Below are 19787 nucleotides of genomic sequence, written 5' to 3'. Positions count from 1 at the left end.
CTCTGGTGTATGTGGTTGGTGCCGTAGCTACTTGAGCTACACGCCACTTAAGGTACCGTGACGTCATAGCTTACAGCAACCTGAACCTCTTGGGCTTAAGCCATTCTCTTGCCTCAGTCTCCCAAGTAGCTGGGACTAAAGGTGCCTGCCATAACACTAGGCTATTTTTTTTTTTTTTTTGGCCGGGGCTGGGTTTGAACCTGCCACCTCTGGTATATGGGGCCGGCACCCTTCTCCTTTGAGCCACAGGCACCGCCCCACACCCGGCTATTTTTTTGTTGTAGTTGTCGTTGTTTGGCAGACCTGGCTGGGTTTGAACCCACCAGCTCCAGTGTATATGGCTGGCGCCCTAGCCACTGAGCTACAGGCACCAAGCCTATTTTTTGTTGTTTTTGTTGTTGCAGTTGTCATTGTCGTTTAGCAGGCTTGGACTGGGTTCAAACCTGCCAGCCTCAGTGTATGTGGCCGGCGCCATAACAACTGTGTACAGGCACCGTGCCTCAAGTGATAATCTTGATAGCTTTAGCCAGTCCATGCCAAATGATGAAGATAAACTTAGTGGTAATAACTTCTGCCCTTGTTTTTTTTTTTTTTTTTTGCAGTTTTTGGCCGGGGCTGGGTTTGAACCCACTACCTCCGCTATATGGGGCTGGCACCCTAGTCCAGGCATCCTCAAACTTTTAAACAGGGGGCCAATTCACTGTCCCTCAGACGGTTGGAGGGCCGGACTATAGTTTAAAACAAAAAACTATGAACAAATTCCTATGCACACTGCCCATATCTTATTTTGAAGTAAAAAACAAAACAGGAACAAATAACAATTCATACCTCTTCATGTGGCCCGTGGGCTACAGTTTGAGGACGCCTGCCTTAGTCCTTTGAGCCACAGGCACCGCCCCTTTTTTTTTTTTTTTCTGAGACAGAGTCTTACCTTGGTAGAGTGCTATGGCGTTATAGCTCACAGCAATCTCAAACTCTTGGGCTCAAGTGATCCTCTTGTGTCAGCCTCCCAAGTAGCTGGGACTACAGGCACCTGCCACAACACCTGGTTGTTTTCAGAGAAGAAATCTCTGCTCTTGCTCATGCTGGTTTTAAACTGCTGACCTCAAGTAATCTACCTGCTTCAGCCTCTTTAAAAAATAGCCAGGCGTTGTCCCAGCTACTTGGGAGGCTGAGGCAAGAGAATTGCTTGAGCCCAAGAGTTTTAGGTTGCTGTGAGCTATGACGCCACAGCACTCTACTGAGGGTGACAAAGTGAAGCTTTGTCTCAAAAAAAAAAAAAAAAGGGCTTGGTGCCTGTAGCTCAGTGGTTAGGGTGCAGCCACATACACTAGGGCTGGAGGGTTGGAACCCGGACCAGGCCTGCTAAACAACAATGACAACTACAAAAACAACAGCAAAAAGAATAGCCAGGCTCAGCGCCTGTGGTTCAAGAGGCTAAGGTGCCAGCCACATAACACCTGAGCTGGTGGGTTTGAATCCAGCCCAGGCCTGCCAAACAACAATGACGGCTGCAACCAAAAAATAGCCGGGCGTTGTGGCGGGCACCTGTAGTCCCAGCTACTTGGGAGGCGGAGGCAGGAGAATCGCTTGAGCCCAGGAGTTGGAGGTTGCTGTGAGCTGTGATGCCATACCCCTCTACCCAAGGTGACAGCTTGAGGCTCTGTCTCAAAAAAGAAAAAAAAAAGAAAATAGCTGGGCTGTGGCAAGTGCCTATAGTCCCAGTTATTTACTTACAGGCGTGAGCCACCACACTGACCTAAAGCTGAGAAATACTTAAAATATAATTCACTTAAATAACAAATCCTTACCCAGGGATAGTGGCTGATGCCTATAATCCTGGCATTCTGGGAGGCTGAGGCGAGTGTGGATTGATTGAGCTCAGGAGTTCCAGCCTCAGCAAGAGACCCCGTCTCTACTGAACAACAACAAAAAATAGTGCAGCAGGGTGATGGGGCAGGTGCTATAGTCCCAGTTATGCTGGAAGCTGAGGGAAGAGGATTGCTCGAGCCTAAGCCCAAGAGTTTGAGGTTGCTATTAGCTATGATGCTGCAGCACTCTACCCGTTCTACTCACACCGTGAGACTGTGTCTCAAAAAAAAAAAAAAAAAACAACTCACACAAATCCATTTTATGTTAATGTAAATAGCATATATTTTTCTTTTGAGACAGAATCACACTATGTTGCCCTTGGTAGAGTGCTGGTATCACAGCTCACAGCAACCTGAAACTCTTGGGCTTAAGAGATTCTCTTGTCTTAGCCTCCCAAGTAGCTGGGACAACGGGCACTGGCCACAATGCCCAGCTATTTTTGTTGTTGTTGTTGCAGTTGTCATTGTTATTTTAGCAGGCCCGGGCCAGGTTTGAACCTGACAGCCTCGGTGTATGAGGCTGGCATACTAACCACTGAGCTATGGGCTCTGAGCTATAACTAGCATATTTTTATGAGAAGTAACTATACTTTCCAATGAAAAACTAATGAGTAGAGTGACATTATTTTACATTTTTACAAACCTTCTTAATATCTGGGTTAATGAAATATATATAAATTATCCTATCTGCTTCTTTGTGCAGCCTGTTTTGATATAATGGGTCATATAACCACCAGAAACCTATACTGTACCCTTGACATTTGAAAATAGTTTCTACCTTGGGCATCCTTTGAAAGGGTCTTAGAGACCTCTTCTAGTGTTCCCAGACCATATTTAAGAATTGCTGCTCTAAACAATGATTCATAACCTTTTCCCCAACCCAACAGACCTGAGGAATAGAACTTGCTTCTCTAAATAGGACAATGGCTCACCAAAGCAATAAATTTTCTGGGAAGAAGGGGAACAATTTACTATAGAAAGACCCAGTGGAATTTGTGTGGGAGGTGCAGATACAGTTTGCAAAAGCTTCCCAGGTGATTCTGATAGTTTTACCACTCCAAGATACTCTTGCTTGACAATCACCATTTTAAGCTTCCTAGTGGCCAAGGCAAAGAGGGAAATTCAAGCAGGAGTCACTCTTTCCCAAGTATAGCACAGAAAATTCATCCTTGGGTTCTCAGGGAGAGGACACTTTGATAGAATGAAAACTTCCTTAATAACATCATTATGGCAAAAACAGCAGTGTTTCCTAAAGTTGATTTTTGTAGTGCTGGTTAATGTTAGCCTATGTCACCATAATCAAACCACAATCAATAAAATAATTTTATGGGAGACAGTACTTCTGGGTAAGAGAAATAACACATACATAGTTTGCTGCTGGTCTAATTAGTGGAAGGGGAAATTATAGATAGGCTAATGTATTATTAAATAGTTTTCTATTGTTGATGTAATGAATTACCCTACACTTCCTATTGCTGGTGTGACAAATTACCCTATACTTAGTGACCCAAAACAACACAGAGTTACTGTCTTATAGTTTTTAAGATTATGATTCTGGGTCTCTCTGGGTTAACATCAAGATGTCAATGGACCTTCCAGGAGACTGCAGAGAATCTATTTTTACTCTTTGCAGCTTCCAGAGGTTGCTCTTATTCCTTGTCAGTGATTTGCAACCAGTGTGCCATGAGAGGATGTTGAGTGTACCACAAAAATTTTTAAGGATCATTGATTAAATGATTTTCTTTTTCTTTTTTTTTTTTTGAGACAGAATCTGAAGCTGTCACCCTGGGTAGAATGCTATGGCATCACAGCTCACAGCAACCTCCAACTCTAGGGCTTAAGCAATTCTCTTGTCTCAGCCTCCCAAGTAGCTGGGATTACAGGTGCCAGCCACAATGCCTGGCTATCTTTTGGTTGTAGTTGTTGTTGTTTTGGCGGGCCCAGCCTGGATTCAAACCTGCCAGCTCTGGTGTATGTGGCTGGCGCCTTAGCTGCTTGAGCTACAAGAGCTGAGCCATCCTTTCTTTTCTTTTCTTTTCTTTTTTGAGACAGAGTCTCAAGCTGTCGCCCTGGGTAGAGGAGTGCTGTGGTGTCACAGCTCACAGCAACCTCAAACTCCTGGGCTTAAGCAATTCTCCTGCCTCAGCCTTCCGAGTAGCGGGGACTACAGGCACCTGCCATGGCTTTTTTTTTTTGAGACAGAGCCTCAAGCTGTTACCCTGGGTAGAGTGCTATGGCATCACAGCTCACAGCAACCTCCAACTCCTGGGCTCGAGTGATTCTCCTGCCTCCACCTCCCAAGTAGCTGAGACTATAGGCATCCGCCACAATGCCCGGCTAATTTTTGGTTGCAGCCCTCATTGTTGTTTGGCGGGCCTGGGCTGGATTCGAACCCTCCAGCTCAGGTGTAAGTGAGCTGCTTGAGCCACACGTGCCAAGTCTGGCTTTTTTTTTTAATTGCAGTTGTCATTGTTGCCAGGTTTGAACTGCCAGCCTTGGTGTATGTGGCCAGCGCACTACCCACTGAGCTATCGATACCACCCTGATTAAATGATTTTTGAGAGACATTCAAAGCATAGTAAGTATATTCTTTTTTTTTACTTTTTTTTTTTGATCATCGTCTTTAAGTGTGCCATGGAAGTTTAACTATAGGTTAAACTATAAGTATGCTGTAAGATTAAAATGTTGAAAAACGCTATCTCGGCTCTTGGTCCCTTCCCTCCATTTTCAGAGCCAGGAATATTGCTTCTCTCTGGCCCCTCTTCTCTCTTTGTATCTTTCTTTCTGAGCCAGGAAAGGTTCAGATTGGGCCCACCTGGATAATCCATCTGTATGAAGGTCCATACCCTTATCACATCTATAAAATCTCTTTTGCCATGTAAGGTTCTGGGGATTATGACATGGACTTTTTTTTTTTTTGACAGAGTCTCACTCTGTCACCCTCCATAGAGTGCTGTGTTGTCACAGCTCACAGCAACCTCCAGCTCTTGGGCTTAAGTGATTCTATTGCCTCAGCTTCCCAAGTAGCTGGGACTACAGGCGCCTGCCACAATACCCAGCTATTTTTTTGTTGCAGTTGTCATTGTTTAGCTGGGCTGGACCGGGTTTGAACCTGTCAGCCTTGGTGTATGTGGCCGGTGCCATAACCACTGTGCTACAGGTGCCGAGCCAACATGGACATTTTGGGCAGGGGGAAAACTACTGTTCTGCCTACCACACCCAGAGACGTCGTGACTACTATGGTCCTATTTTCCCAATGTGTCTGGAGATCAAATTGACATATCCCTCAATTAAGATGGGGAAATTGAGGCTTGAATGGGGCCAACACTGGTCTAGTCCAGCTCTAGTATTTCTTGGTTTGCTGGCTGTGGGTATATGTTGGTTCAATCTGGGCATTGTGGTGGTGGGGCAAACTGATTGTTTATAGAACAGCTAATGTACATATGTGAGAATGAGTACTTAATGTTTATAAATAAAAGTTAACACAAGTTATGGCTGCCAACAACAAATGAAAAGTGTCTGATGAAGTGTATTTGGCTGATCATGGTGGCTCATGCCTGTATTACCAGCACTTTGGGAGGCTGAGCCAGGAGTATTGCTTGAGCTCAGGAGTTGGAGGTTGCAGTGACCTATGACTGCAACACTACTCCAGCCTGGGCAACAAAAAGGAAAAGAAAAACCCGTATTTGAAAGTGAGTAGATTGATGTGACTTTGTTCTTGTTTGCAATGAAAATGTTCTCTTCCAAAGAAACCTTAATTAAGAAGCTCTAACATGGGCAGTGCTGGTGGTTCAGTGAGTAGGGTGCTGGCCCCATATACAGAGGGTGGCGGGTTCGAGTCTGCCCTGGCCAAACTGCAACAAAAAAATAGCCAGGCATTGTGGCGGTCACCTGTAGCCCTAGCTACTTGAGAGGCTGAAGCAAGAGAATTGCCTAAGTCCAAGAACTGGAGGTTGCTGTGAGCTGTGATGCCACAGCTCTCTACCAAGGGCAACAGAGTGAGACTCTGTCTCTAAGAAAAAAAACCCTTCGGGAGGCTGAGGCAAGAGAATCGCTTAAGCCCAGGAGTTGGAGGTTGCTGTGAGCTGTGTGAGGCCACGGCACTCTACCAAGGGCCATAAAGTGAGACTCTGTCTCTAAAAAAAAAAAAAGAAAAAAAACCCTAAAAAACAAAAAAACGGAGAAGCTCTAACAAAGCTCAATTTTAAAAAAGGGCAAAAGATTTTGTTTCTATTATTTATTACTGGGTAATAACCACTCCAAAACCTAGTGACTTAAGCTGGTTGTGGTGGGTGCATCTACAATTCCAGCTCCTTAGGAGGGTGAGGCAGGAGGATCTCTTTTCTTTTCTTTTTTTTGAGAGACAGTCTCACTATGTCGCCCTCAGTAGAGTGCTGTGGTATCACAGCTCACAGCAACCTCCAACTCTTGCGCTTAAGTGATTCTTTTGCCTCAGCCTCCCAAGTAGCTGGGACTAAAGGCGCCCACCACAATGCCCGGCTATTTTTTTGTTGCAGTTGTCGTTGTTTAGCTGGCCCAGGCTGGGTTTGAACCTGCCAGCCTTGGTGTATGTGGCCGGTGCTGTAACCACTGTGCTACGGGCGCCGAACCTATGCACTTTTCTATATGGCTGTTCCACCTGGATAAAAGAAGACAAAGCACACTTTTGAAATCAATGGATTTCAGGGTCAGTTAAGGAGAAAAACAAATGAACCAGCTCCAAAAATTCTTCCCTTGACCAAAAACATTGGTAGAAGATAGAACATTCCATCAGATATACCATGCTATGCATGTTACGTAGTTTCAGAAAGTTTAGCCAAAATAATGAAACCCTTTCGCATTTGGAAAAACAATAAAAACATGCTTAAGCAAAGTTGTCGATATTACATTTCCTGATAAAAGAGATCATTTCTTTTGAAAAATTTGGGAATGGGTTACTTTTTTTCTGAATTGACCTTCTCACTACAAAGGCTAATTATCACTGACCTAGAAAAAAAAGGCATTCTTCAGATAATCCTTGAAAATACTGTTTCTCTCAGCCAAGCTTTTGAAAGGTGTTGACTGGAGGGAACGGGAGATAGTCTTACAGCCCAAGTACAGAGCCACATATGCTCCATACCAACCACGCTGAACAGTACCGCATCTGCTTGTGAAAAGAATATGCTTGGAAATCATGAGTCACTCCACTTCTGGTCAGGGACGTTCTGTGAAGATCTTGGGGGCCGGGCCGTATGTTTCCCAGAAAATAATCCCAGGTGTCTGCTGTCATGCACACCTAGAGAAATTTGTGCCATCCTAGAGAAAGCTGAAAACATTTTAGTTTGACAAACCATTGGCTCGGCACCTATAGATCAGCGGCCAGGGAGCCAGCCACATACATGGGAGCTGGTGGGTTCGAATCCAGCCCAGGCCTGCCAAACAACAATGACTACTACAACCAAAAAGTAGCTGGGCATTGTGGCCAGCACCTGTAGTCCCAGCCACTTGGGAGGCTGAGGCAAGAGACTCGCTTAAACCGAAGAGTTTGAGGTTGCCGTGAGCTGTGATGTCACAGCTCTCTACCCAGGATGACACAGTGAGACTCTGTCTTTAAAAAAAAAAAAAGGGCGGTGCCTGTGGCTCAGTCGGTAAGGCGCCGGCCCCATATACCGAGGGTGGCGGGTTCAAACCCAGCCCCAGCCAAACTGCAACCAAAAAATAGCTGGGTGTTGTGGCGGGCGCCTGTAGTCCCAGCTACTCGGGAGGCTGAGGCAAGAGAATCGCTTAAGCCCAGGAGTTGGAGGTTGCTGTGAGCTGTGTGACGCCACAGCACTCTACTGAGGGCCATAAAGTGAGACTCTGTCTCTACAAAAAAAAAAAAAAAAAAAAGAAAAACCGGGCGGCGCCTGTGGCTCAGCGAGTAGGGCGCCGGCCCCATATGCCGAGGGTGGCGGGTTCAAGCCCAGCCCCGGCCAAACTGCAACAAAAAAAATAGCCGGGCGTTGTGGCGGGCGCCTGTAGTCCCAGCTACTAGGGAGGCTGAGTCAAGAGAATCGCCTAAGCCCAAGGATTTAGAGGTTTCTGTGAGCTGTGTGACGCCACGGCACTCTACCAAGGGCGGGATAAGGTGAGACTCTGTCTCTACAAAAAAAAAAAAAAAAGAAAAACCATGAAAGCAGATATACCCCATTAAAAGGTGCCAATTAAAATGAAAGATACTCAGTTAAATCTGAATTTCAGATAAACAATGAATAACATTTTTTTTTTGCAGTTTTGGCCAGGGCTGGGTTTGAACCCACCACCTCTGGCATATGGGGCCAGCGCCCTACCCCTTTGAGCCACAGGTGCCATCCAACAATGAATAACTTTTAATTTAACTAGGTCCGATGAGATATTTGGGACATACCTATATTAAACACTGTGTTTACTTCCTGTTCGTAACATTGTCTTGCTATGTTACTGTGTTGTTGCCTGTCTGCTTGGAAGAATGAGACTTTCTGGGGTGTGTTGCAAATAACTTGGGGTTGGGGTTAAAATGAAAGCTCCACGTTAGTGGATAGACCTCCAGGTGGGCAGTTCTCTCTCTCTCTCTTTTTTTTTAGAGACACAGTCTCACTTTGTCGCCTTCTGCAGAGTGCTGCAGGGTCACAGCTCACAGCAATCAGCCTCCCCAGTAGCTGAGACTACAAGCACCCGCCACAATGCTCAGCTATTTTTTTGGTAACCGGGGTCAAGTTCGAACCTGCCACCCTTGGTATATGGGGCCGGCGCCCTACTAACTGAAACACAGGCGGCGCCCTCGAGTAGGGATTACTCAGAGACTCCCAAAACATGGGGAACATTCTGACTGGGCTCTAGACCCGTAGGATTGAGGTGTCCCTTTCGAGCTCCCCCTTGCGACAGGAAGAGCAACTGCTCCTCGTTCCATTTCACTACCAAACAACCGGCTAGCGTATGGGGTGGGGTGGTGGGGTGGGGGGACAAGGGCTGAGTAGCAGCCTTTTGGAGCCAGAAAATGCTCAGCACTTTGGTTGCAAATGAGTTGTCTTATTTGAAGTGTATCTCACTTTAAATGATCTGCAATATATGCCATTTGGAGAGTGGTTCCTGAGAGACAGAGGGAATGATCTGGGTTGGAGACTGAGGAGGTATCAGCTGGGAGACAGACCCTTTGCCTTTGAGGAGAGCAGGTGTGGGCTGTTCCTGAACAAACTGGGGGGGCCTGCGCAGCTCCTAGGATAATAGAGGAGACAGGAAGGGATAGGGGTGAGGGCAAGTTTTTTTTCTTCCAGTAATAAACACTTTAATCTCATGGTATTACAGCACACAGGTTTAAGTACAGGAATTACAATTTATGACATAACTTATAGCTAAAATACTCCAGCGTATTCACCTGCTTCTCACTGACGTTCTTCCATTCTTTACAAACAATCTGGTTAAGGATGGTTCCATGATACAGACGATTGATGAGGTCATGGCCGGAGGTCCCGACTAAAGAGGTTTCCAAAGCACTGAAGAGAATTCGATTCAGTTCTTGCACATCATGTTGCCTCATCTCCTCATTGCTGGTCCACCAGAAGCTGTCAATGAGGTCTGCTGGGGACGCAGCTTCCTGGTCTAGGAGCAGAAGCTGAGCAAACAAGCGCTGTAACTGCAAAGGTATGACTCGAACCTTTGCATCAGGCTTATCCTTATCTTCGGACAAACCAAGCTCTTCTGGACCAAGAGAAAGTAAAGCTTCTGTGAATTCAGGGCTGAAATGAAGTGTCTAAAGAAGGGAATTGAGGTAACAGGTTCCACCCTGATTTCTGATTCCACTTAAATTGGTGAATTCTCTAGGAGCAGGTGGCTCCAAAACTTTAGTCTTTAATTTTTTCCCTTTTCAATACTGATTATTTGACACAATGAAATAATGCTCTTCAAATAGGTCCCCAAACATTGTGAAACTAAATTCTACCTGCCTAAAGCCCAGACCCCAGCCCCGGCCAAAACATGCAGCTGGTGAACCCGCCCCAACTGGGCGCCACCAGGTTGGCGAGCAGGGCAAGGTTTTTGACTCATGGCTGAGTCAAGAAGACTTTATGGCCCTGATTTGGAGCCCTGAGCACAGTAAATTCTCTGGACCAGTCTGGTGAATCTGGGGCATAGGGCACTGTAGGACCTCAGATAGTCATGCCTAGCAGACATTGCTTCAGTAGGCTGTTTGTGTTTGATTTTTTTTTTTGAGACAGAGTCTCACTATGTCGCCCCAGTAGAGTGCTGTGGTGTCACAGCTCACAGCAACCTCAAACTCTTGGGCTTAAGTGATTCTCTTGGCTTAGCCTCCCAAGTAGCTGGGACTATAGGCGCCCTCCACAATGCCTGGCTATTTTTTTGGTTGCAGTTGTCATTTTTGTTTAGCTGGCCCAGGCCAGGTTCAAACCTGCCAGCTTTGGTGTATGTGGCCGGTGCCCTACTGACTGAGCTATGGGCACTGCCCGATCATCTTCATCTATATGAAAATTATCAGTATCAAAATGGAGTCACTATCGTCAGACACTAACAATATGGTGCTATGAGACCGTGAAGGAGAAGCTTTCATGTAAGCATGCCTATTACGGGAAATCTGCCAGGAATTCCTCAAAAATGCAGTATTCCAGATAAGCTGCTTACGTAAGAACACTTGCCTGACAGTTGATTCCACCAATGAGCTAATGATAACACCTGCACCAAGCCCCTGCAACCAATGGTTGTTTCAAAATAGTGTATTTGTCTTTAAAAGCTTCTCCTTTGCACCAACCCCTTTGAGGGCACCTATGTCCACCATAATATTGGCGCAATCCCTGACTGCAATCCTTTGCTGTTCCTGAATAAACTCTTTGCTTTGGAGTCTTGGTCTCTCTGTTGCTTGTTTTATTTACTTATTTATTTATTTTGAGACAGAGTCTCACTTTGTCACCCTTGGTAGAGTGCCGTGGTGTCATAGCTCATAGCAACCTCAAACTCCTGGGCTTAAGCAATTCTCTTGCCTCAGCCTCCCAAGTAGCTGGGACTACAGGCACTGGCCATAACGGCCGGCTATTTTTAGAGACAAGGTCTTTTTTTGTTGTTGTTGTTTTTCGCCGGGGTTAGGTTTGAACCTGCCACCTCCAGCATATGGGACCGGCGCCCCACTCCTTTTGGTCTGGCTGAGGCTGGTCTTGAATTCCTGAGCTCAGGCAATCTACCAGTCTCAGTGTCCCAAGTGCTGGAATTACAGGTGTGAGCCACTGCCCCTGGCCCCCCTGTCTCTTGTTTTAGCTTAGCACTTCCCTACTTCTTCCTGTCTGGAATGCAGTTGTATGAGGTGTGATCTTTGGGGCTGCAGCAAATTTCTTGTTTAGTTAGGTGACAAGCTGAACAGTGAAAGGCAGCCCCCCTTCATGCTGTTGAGTTCCTGAACTAACCCTGGAACCTCCAGATTTCTAACTTGCGAGACTAGTAACTATTTTTATTGTTGAAGCCTTATATGTGTTGCTTGAGAATTCTGTCGCATGTAGCTAAATGTATCAAAATCTATACAAAACCTGTATTATTTTGGGTCGATTTTGGTAAAATATTGGAATTTGTTTTACAGTTCACTATGAATTGTCCATGTAATTTCTATAAGCTTCTTTTGGTAGTCTCAACTTATTTTATTTATTTATTTATTTATTTTACTGTGGTGTCACAGCTCACAGCAACCTCCAGCTCTTGGACTTAGGCAATTCTCTTGCCTCAGCCTCCCGAGTAGCTGGGACTACAGGCACCCTCCAGAATGCCCAGATATTTTTTGTTTCAGTTTGGCAGGATTTGAACCCGCCACCCTTGGTATATGGGGCCGGCGCGCTACTCACTGAGCCACAGGTGCCACCCTATTTATCTTTTTGAGACAGAGTCTCAAGCTGTCGCCCTGGGTAGAGTGCTATGGCATCACAGCTCACAGCAACCTCAAACTCTTGGACTTAAGCAATTCTCTTGCCTTAGCCTCCCAAGTAGCTGGGACTACAGGCGCCCGCCACAATGCCCGGCTATTTTTTTGTTGCAGTTGTCATTGTTTAGCTGGCCCGGGCTGGGTTTGAACCCACCAGCCTGGGTGTATGTGGCTGGTGCCCTAACCAGTAAGCTATGGGCACCGCTTATTTATTTATTTATTTTGAGACAGAGTCTCGCTTTGTTGCCCTCTGTAGATTGCTGTGGTGTCATAGCTCACAGCAACCTCACACTGCTGGGCTCAGGCAATTCTCTTGCCTCAGTCTCCGGAGTAGCTGGAATTACAGGCACCTACCACAATGCCAGTGATTTTTAGAGGTAGGGGTCTCACTCTACCTCAGGCTGGTCTCAAACTCGTGAGCTAAAGCAATCCACCCACCTTGGCCTCCCAAATTGCTGGGATTACAGGCATGAGCCGCCCTACCCGGCCTGAGTTTATTCCAATTGTCTGTAATAATAATTGTATGGAACATCTATAATCATTATATATAAAATTGTGTCACGTGTAATAGAATAAAATCATAGGTTTGGCGCGCCTGTAGCTCACTGGTTAGGACGCCAGCCACATGGACTGAGGCTGGTAGGTTCGAACCTGGCCTGGACCAGCTAAACAACAATGACAACTGCAGCAAAAAATTAGCTGGGCACTCTACTACAAAACTCTTAGAAGTGATCAAGGAATACAGCAGCGTCTCAGGTTACAAAATCAACATTCATAAATCGGTAGCCTTTATATATACCAACAATAGTCAAGTTGAAAAAACAGTTAAGGACTCTATCACATTCACAGTAGTGCCAAAGAAGATGAAATATTTGGGAATTTATCTAACAAAGGATGTGAAAGATCTCTGTAAAGAGAACTATGAAACTCTAAGAAAAGAAATAGCTGAACATATTAACAAATGGAAAAACATACCATGCTCATGGCTGGGAAGAATCAACATTGTTAAAATGTCCATACTACCCAAAGCAATATATAATTTCAATGGAATCCCTATTAAAGCTCCACTGTGATACTTTAAAGATCTTTAAAAAAACAATACTTCATTTATGTGGAATCAGAAAAAACCTCGAATAGCCAAGACATTACTCAGAAATAAAAACAAAGCAGGAGGAATTACGCTACCGGACCTCAGACTATACTAAACCGATAGTGATCAAAACAGCATGGTATTGGCACAAAAACAGAGAAGTAGATGTCTGGAACAGAATAGAGAACCAAGAGATGAATCCAGCTACTTACCATTATTTAATCTTTGACAAGTCGATTAAAAACATTCAGTGGGGAAAAGATTCCCTATTTAACAAATGGTGCTGGGTGAACTGGCTGGCAACCTGCAGAAGACTGAAACTGGACCCACACCTTTCACCATTAACTAAGATAGACTCTCACTGGATTAAAGATTTAAACTTAAGACATGAAACTATAAAAATACTAGAGGAGAGTGCAGGGAAAACCCTTGAAGAAATCGGTCTGGGCAAGTATTTTATGAGGAGGACCCCCTGGGCAATTGAAGCAGCTTCAAAAATACACTACTGGGACTTGATCAAACTAAAAAGCTTCTGCACAGCCAAGAACACAGTAAGTAAAGCAAGCAAACATCCCTCAGAATGGGAGAAGATATTTGCAGGTTATGTCTCCGACAAAGGTTTAATAATCAGAATCCACAGAGAACTCAAACGCATTAGCAAGAATAGAACAAGGGATCCCATCGCAGGCTGGGCAAGGGATTTGAAGAGAAACTTCTTTGAAGAAGACAGGCTCACGGCCTTCAGACATATGAAAAAATGCTCATCATCTTTAATCATCAGAGAAATGCAAATCAAAACTACTTTGAGATACTCCCATGCACTCAGCCCCTTGCACCTTCATTGCTGTTTGGATTAAAGCCTCTGTTTTGCACCTGTAAAAAAAAAACAAAAAACTACTTTGAGATATCATCTAACTCCAGTGAGACTAGCCTATATCACAAAATCCCAAGACCAGAGATGTTGGCGTGGATGTGGAGAAAAGGGAACACTTTTGCACTGCTGGTGGGAATGCAAATTAATACATTCCCTTTGGAAAGAGATATGGAGAACACTTAGAGATCTAAAAATAGATCTGCCATAGAGGCAGATCTGTAATCCCTCTACTGGGCATATACTCAGAAGACCAAAAATCACATCATAACAAAGATATTTGTACCAGAATGTTTACTGCAGCCCAATTCATAATTGCTAAGTCATGGAAAAAGCCCAGGTGCCCATCGATTCACGAATGGATCAATAAATTGTGGTATATGTACACCATGGAATATTATGCAGCCTTAAAGAAAGATGGAGACTTTACCTCTTTCATGTTTACATGGATGGAGCTGGAACAGATTCTTCTTAGTAAAGTATCTCAAGAATGGAAGAAAAAGTGCCCAAATGTACTCAGCCCTACTACGAAACTAATTTAGGGTTTTCACATGAAAGCTATAACCCAGTTACAACCTAAGAATAGGGGGAAAGGGGAGAGGGAGGGGAGGGAGGGGGGAGGTGGGTAGAAGGAAGGGGATCACACCTGCGGTGCATCTTACAAGGGTAAGATGGTAAATGTAGAATGTAAGTGTCTTGGCACAGTAACTGAGAGAATGCCAGGAAGGCTACGTTAACCAGTGTGATGAAAGTGTGTCAAATGGTCTGTGAAGCTAGTGAACAATGCCCCATGATCATATCAATGTACACAGCTATGATTTAATTAAAAAAAAATTAGCTGGGCATTGTGGTCGGCACCTGTACTCCTAGCTACTTGGGAGGCTGAGGCAAGAGAATTACTTAAACCCAAGAGTTTGAAGTTGCTGTGAGCTGTGATTCTACAGCACTCTACTGAGGGTGACATAGTGAGACTCTGTCTCAAAAATAAAAAATCATGGTGGTGCCCATAGCTCAATGGGCACCCACCACATACACTGAGGCTGGCAGGTTCGAACCTGGCCAGGACCAGGTGAAACAACAATGACAACTGCAACAACAACAACAAAATAGCCGGGCATGTGGGGGACACCTGTAGTCCCAGCTACTTGGGAGGCTGAGGCAAGTGAATCATTTAAGTCCAAGAGTTTGAGGTTGCTGTGAGCTGTGATGCCATGGCACTCTACCCAGGGCAACAGCTTGAGACTCTGCCTCAAAAAAACAATAAAAATAATAAAAATCATATATACAATTACATGTATTTGTGCATCCATCAGTACTTGTCAGCAAGTATTTTTTTTTTCATCCTTAAAGTCACCTCCGGTTATAGCTATCAAGTTCCATCTAAAAAAAATTTCAGGGGCGGTGCCTGTGGCTCAGTCGGTAGGGCGCCGGCCCCATATACCGAGGGTGGCATGTTCAAACCCGGCCCCGGCTGAACTGCAAACCAAAAAATAGCTGGGCGTAGTGGCGGGTGCCTGTAGTCCCAGCTACTCTGGAGGCTGAGGCAGGAGAATCACTTAAGCCCAGGAGTTGGAGGTTGCTGTGAGCTGTGTAATGCCATGGCACTCTACCGAGGGTGATAAAGTGAGACTGTTGTCTCTACAAAAAAAAAAAAAAAAGTAAAAAAAAAAAATTTTCAGAATATTATGGGGGTACACTTTTTTTTTTTTTGACAGAGTTTCAGTATGTCGCCCTCAGTAGAGTGCTGTGTGTGAAAGCTCACAGCAACCTCAAACACTTGGGCTTAAGCAATTCTCTTGCTCTAGGCTTCTGGGTCGCTGGGATTATAGGCGCCTGCCACAAAGCCCAGCTATTTTTTGGTTGCAATTGTTATTGTTGTTCAGCAGGCCTGTGCTGGGCTCCAACCTGCCAGCTTCTGTGTATGTGGCCACTCACTGAGCTACGGGTCTCTGAGCAGGTACACATGTTTTTGCGTTTGTATATGTAGTTTGCGTTTGTATATTTCGTATATATATATATATATTTTTTTTTTTTTTTTTTCTGGGGCTAGGTTTGAACCCACCACCTCTGGCATGTGGGACAGGCGCCCTACTCCTTGAGCCACAGGTGCCGCCCTATTTCGTATATTTTAAGTCAAAATTACAACTGCGCCCTTCACTTAGAAAGTGTACCCATGCAATGTATACATTGTGTGTTGTCACAAAGTATTTCCAGTTTTGACCACTTCTAGGCACAAGACAGGATTGTATTATACACCCTGGCCCCCTTGTGGCTAGGAAGAGCTATGGCCACTGGTTTGTGAGTGGAAATGAAATTTCCTCTCAAAAATGTGTTTCATGACAAATATCACCACACAACAGTTTGTATTTAAATTACAGGGCTATCCAGAGATTTATATCGGGGCCACAGGGGAGCATCCTTACCCCCCCCCCACCCTGTTTTGGTCTTTGTGAGCAGCTGGTGTAATTTACAAACTGAATAGGTAGCCAGTGTGTCTGCTTTGCAGTATGGCAGTTCTGTTTTGCCACTGCCTTCTCACTCCTCCTTCCCTTCACCACTCCCTGGAGCCTGTGGATCCTGAAAATCCTCATCAGTGCGCAGGTCCCAGTGGTGTTCCCAGTCAGCACGTTAGACATTTCTGGACATAAGACTCTCAGCATTGGGCGGCTCCTGTAGTTCAAAGGAGTAGGGCTCCAGCCCCATATGCTGGAGGTAGTGGGTTCAAGCCCAGCCCCAGCTAAAAACTGCAAAAAAAAAAAAAAGATTCTCAGCATCAACTGGGATTCCTGCTGTTGAAACCTATTTTTATATTATCCCATCATGGACTCTTTCTGCTACAGGAAACATCCTTTCCTTACACTGGGGGGAAAAAATTAAATCACTGTATTTTATTTTGACATTTCTATGCAAAGCTTGTCCAAGTTTTATTCACTTTTCACCATCAGAGCACGTGTTGTGAGGCCTGCACCCAATTTCCCTCCGCCCCTTTTGGTAAGATATAGTGTTTTCTGGGGATTGCTATTAAAAATTTAAAATTTCTGTGCGGCACCCGTAGTTCAGTGGGTAGGGCACCGGCCATATACACCGAGGCTGGCAGGTTCAAACCCTGCCCAGGCCAGCTAAAACAACAATGACAACTACAACAAAAAAATAGCTGTGGCTCAGCGCCTGTAACTCTAGCCACTAAGGTGCCAGCCACATACACCAGAGCTGGTGGGTTCGAATCCAGCCCAGGCCTGCCAAACAACAATGACAACTACAACCAAAAAAATAGCCAGGCGTTGTGGTGGGCGCCTGTAGTCTCAGCTACTTGGGAAGCTGAGGCAAGAGAATCGCTGAAGTCCAGGAGTTGGAGGTTGCTGTGAGCTGTGATGTCACGGCACTCTACCCAAGGTGAGGCTCTGTCTCAAAGAAAAAAAAAATTGCTGGGCGTGTGGCGGGTGCCTGTAGTCTCAGCTACTTGAGAAGCTGAGGTAAGAGAATTGCTTAAGCCCAAGAGTTTGAAGTTGCTGTGAGTTGTGAAGTTACCGCACTCTACTGAGGGCAATATAGTTGAGGCTCTGTCTCAAAAAAAAAAAAAAAAAAATTTCTTTCTCAGAACCATTAGAGGTTAAAATAAAAATCTGAATTAATGAGAATTATTAAGTTAAGCAGGTTCTATAGCTGAGACCAAAGCCAGAACAAAGGTATCTTAGATCCTGAGGTTTTCCTGATAAATTGTAGTTACTCTGAGTATATTCAAATACTTATTACATTCTTATTACATTATTCTACACTGAATAAATTATAGAAATGAATTGAAGATTATCAAGGAAAACTCTCACCCAGAGAGTTTATTAGAACCATTTCAGTGTAACCACTATTGTGCTTGTTATCTTGGACCATTAAAAGGAAGCTCTGAAATGCACAAACCCTGGTGAATTATAAATCCCATAAGTCCACTATATCTAGAACATTTTAATATGATTATAAGCAAATTTCCACATAATTTTGGTATTGTCTCAGGTTTTGCCCATCATCAACTATAGAAAAAGGAGCAGGTACCAATTATATCGTGCAAAGAACCATGTATTTTTCCCTAAAATAAACCATGTTTGTATCTCCAATTTTACACTCTGAGGTGGTTAGGTTTTTAGGTGACATGATGACATGTCTCCTCGTCTTCCACTACAGAAAAGAAACAGATTTTAACTAAAATTACTAAAGTTGATTGGGAGTGATGGCTCATGCCTATAATCTTAATACTCTGGGAAACTGAGGTGAGAGGATCATTTGAGCTCAGGAGTTTGAGAACAGCTTGAGCAAAGAGAAAGCCCATCTCTACTAAAAATAGAAAAATTAGCCAGGTTTAGTGACATGGGCCTGAGATCCCAGCTACCAGGGAGGCTGAGGCAGGAAGGTGGCTTGAGCTCAGGAGTTTGAGGTTGTTGCTGTGAGCTAGGCTGAGGCCATGACACTCCAGCCTAGGCAACAGAGTGAGACTGTCTTGAAAAAAGAAAAAGAAGGGCGGCACCTGTGGCTCAAGGAGTAGGGTGCCGGTCCCACATGCCGGAGGTGGCAGGCCAAAAAAAAAAAAAAAAAGAAAAAAGAAAAAGAAAAAAAAACAGAGAAGTTTTTTGGAGAAAGAAAAGTATTTAAAGAAAATTAAAAAATAAAGGCTAGGCATGGTTGCGCATGCCTATAATCCTGCCACTCTGGGAGGCTGAGGCGTGTAGATTGCCTGAGCTCATGGGTTTGAAGCCAGACTGAGCAAGAGTGAGACCCTGTCTCTAAAACTAGATGGGTGTTGTGGCTGGTGCCTATAGTCCTAGCTACTTAGGAGGCAAAAGAATCACTTGAGTCCGGGAGTTTGAGGTTGCTGTGAGTAACAGCACTCTACTAAGGGCAACAAAATGAGACTGTTTAAAAAAAAAAAATAGGCAGCGCTCATAGACCAGCCATATACACTGAAGCTGGTGGGTTAGAACCCAGCCAAACAACAACAATCTCAACAACAACAACAACTAGCCAGGTGTTGTGGCAGGCGCCTGTAGTCCCAGCTATTCAGGAGGCTGAGGCAAAAGAATTGCCTAAGCCCAAGAGTTCGAGGTTGCTGTGAGCTGTGATGTCACAGCTCTCTACAGAGGGGGATAAAGTTAGACTCTGTCTCTTAAAAAAAAAATCTAGGGCGGCACCTGTGGCTGAGTGAGTAGGGCACCGGCCCCATATAACAAGGGTGGTGGGTTCAAACCCAGCCCCAGACAGACTGCAACAAAAAAATAGCCTGGCATTGTGGCAGGCGCTGTAGTCCCACCTACTCAGGAGGCTGTAAGGCCCAGCACTCTACCAAGGGTGTTAAAGTGAGACTCTGTCTCTAAAAAAAAAAAAAAAAATCTAAAATGAAAAGCAAATCCCCTAGTTTTATTATGCTGTGTTTTTCACAGCTTTATTATTTGTTTATTTTATTATTATTTTTTCAGCAACAGGGTCTTGCTCTGTTGCCTAGACTGGAGTGCAGCGATGGGATCATAGCTCCCTGCAACCTCCAACTCTTGGGCTCAACTTATGCTCCTGCCTTGCCTCCTGAATACCTGGGAGTACAGATGCCCACTATCACACCCAGATAGTTTTAAAATTTTTGTAGAGACAAGGGTTTCACTCTTGCTCAGGCTGTTCTGAACTCTTGGTCTCAAGAGATCCTACCCCTCAGCCTCCCAAAGTGCTAGGATTAGAGGTGTGAGCCACCACATCTGGCGGAAACATTCTTTCTCCCCAAACTTTTTTTTTTTTGAGACAGAGTTTCATTGTTTCATACTGGGTAGAGTTCCTTGGGGTCATCGCTTATAGCAACCTTAAACATCTGGGCTCAAGTGATCTTCTTGCCTCAGCCTCCTGAGTAGCTGGAGCTATAGGTGCCTGCCACAACACCCAGCTAAGTTTTCCATTTTTAGTAAAGAATGAGTCTCACTCTTGCTTAGTCTAGTCTCCAACTCCTGAGCTCAGGCAATCCAGAGTGCTAGGATTGATTATAGGCATGAAACACCATGCCCAGTTCCCAAAACATTT

General features: G+C 44.7%; 1 pseudogene; it reads right to left on the bottom strand.

Annotated features, from left to right (window-relative positions):
- Positions 1–8872: 8872 nt before the first annotated feature.
- On the bottom strand, positions 8873–9892 carry LOC128561238 (ubiquitin carboxyl-terminal hydrolase 40-like; annotated as a pseudogene).
- Positions 9893–19787: the final 9895 nt, after the last annotated feature.

This window comes from Nycticebus coucang, chromosome 12 (genome assembly GCF_027406575.1).
Source record: "Nycticebus coucang isolate mNycCou1 chromosome 12, mNycCou1.pri, whole genome shotgun sequence".
Taxonomy (NCBI): domain Eukaryota; kingdom Metazoa; phylum Chordata; class Mammalia; order Primates; family Lorisidae; genus Nycticebus; species Nycticebus coucang.
The sequence above is the reverse complement of the archived record's forward strand: the minus strand, read 5'-3'. Positions and strand labels throughout refer to the sequence as shown.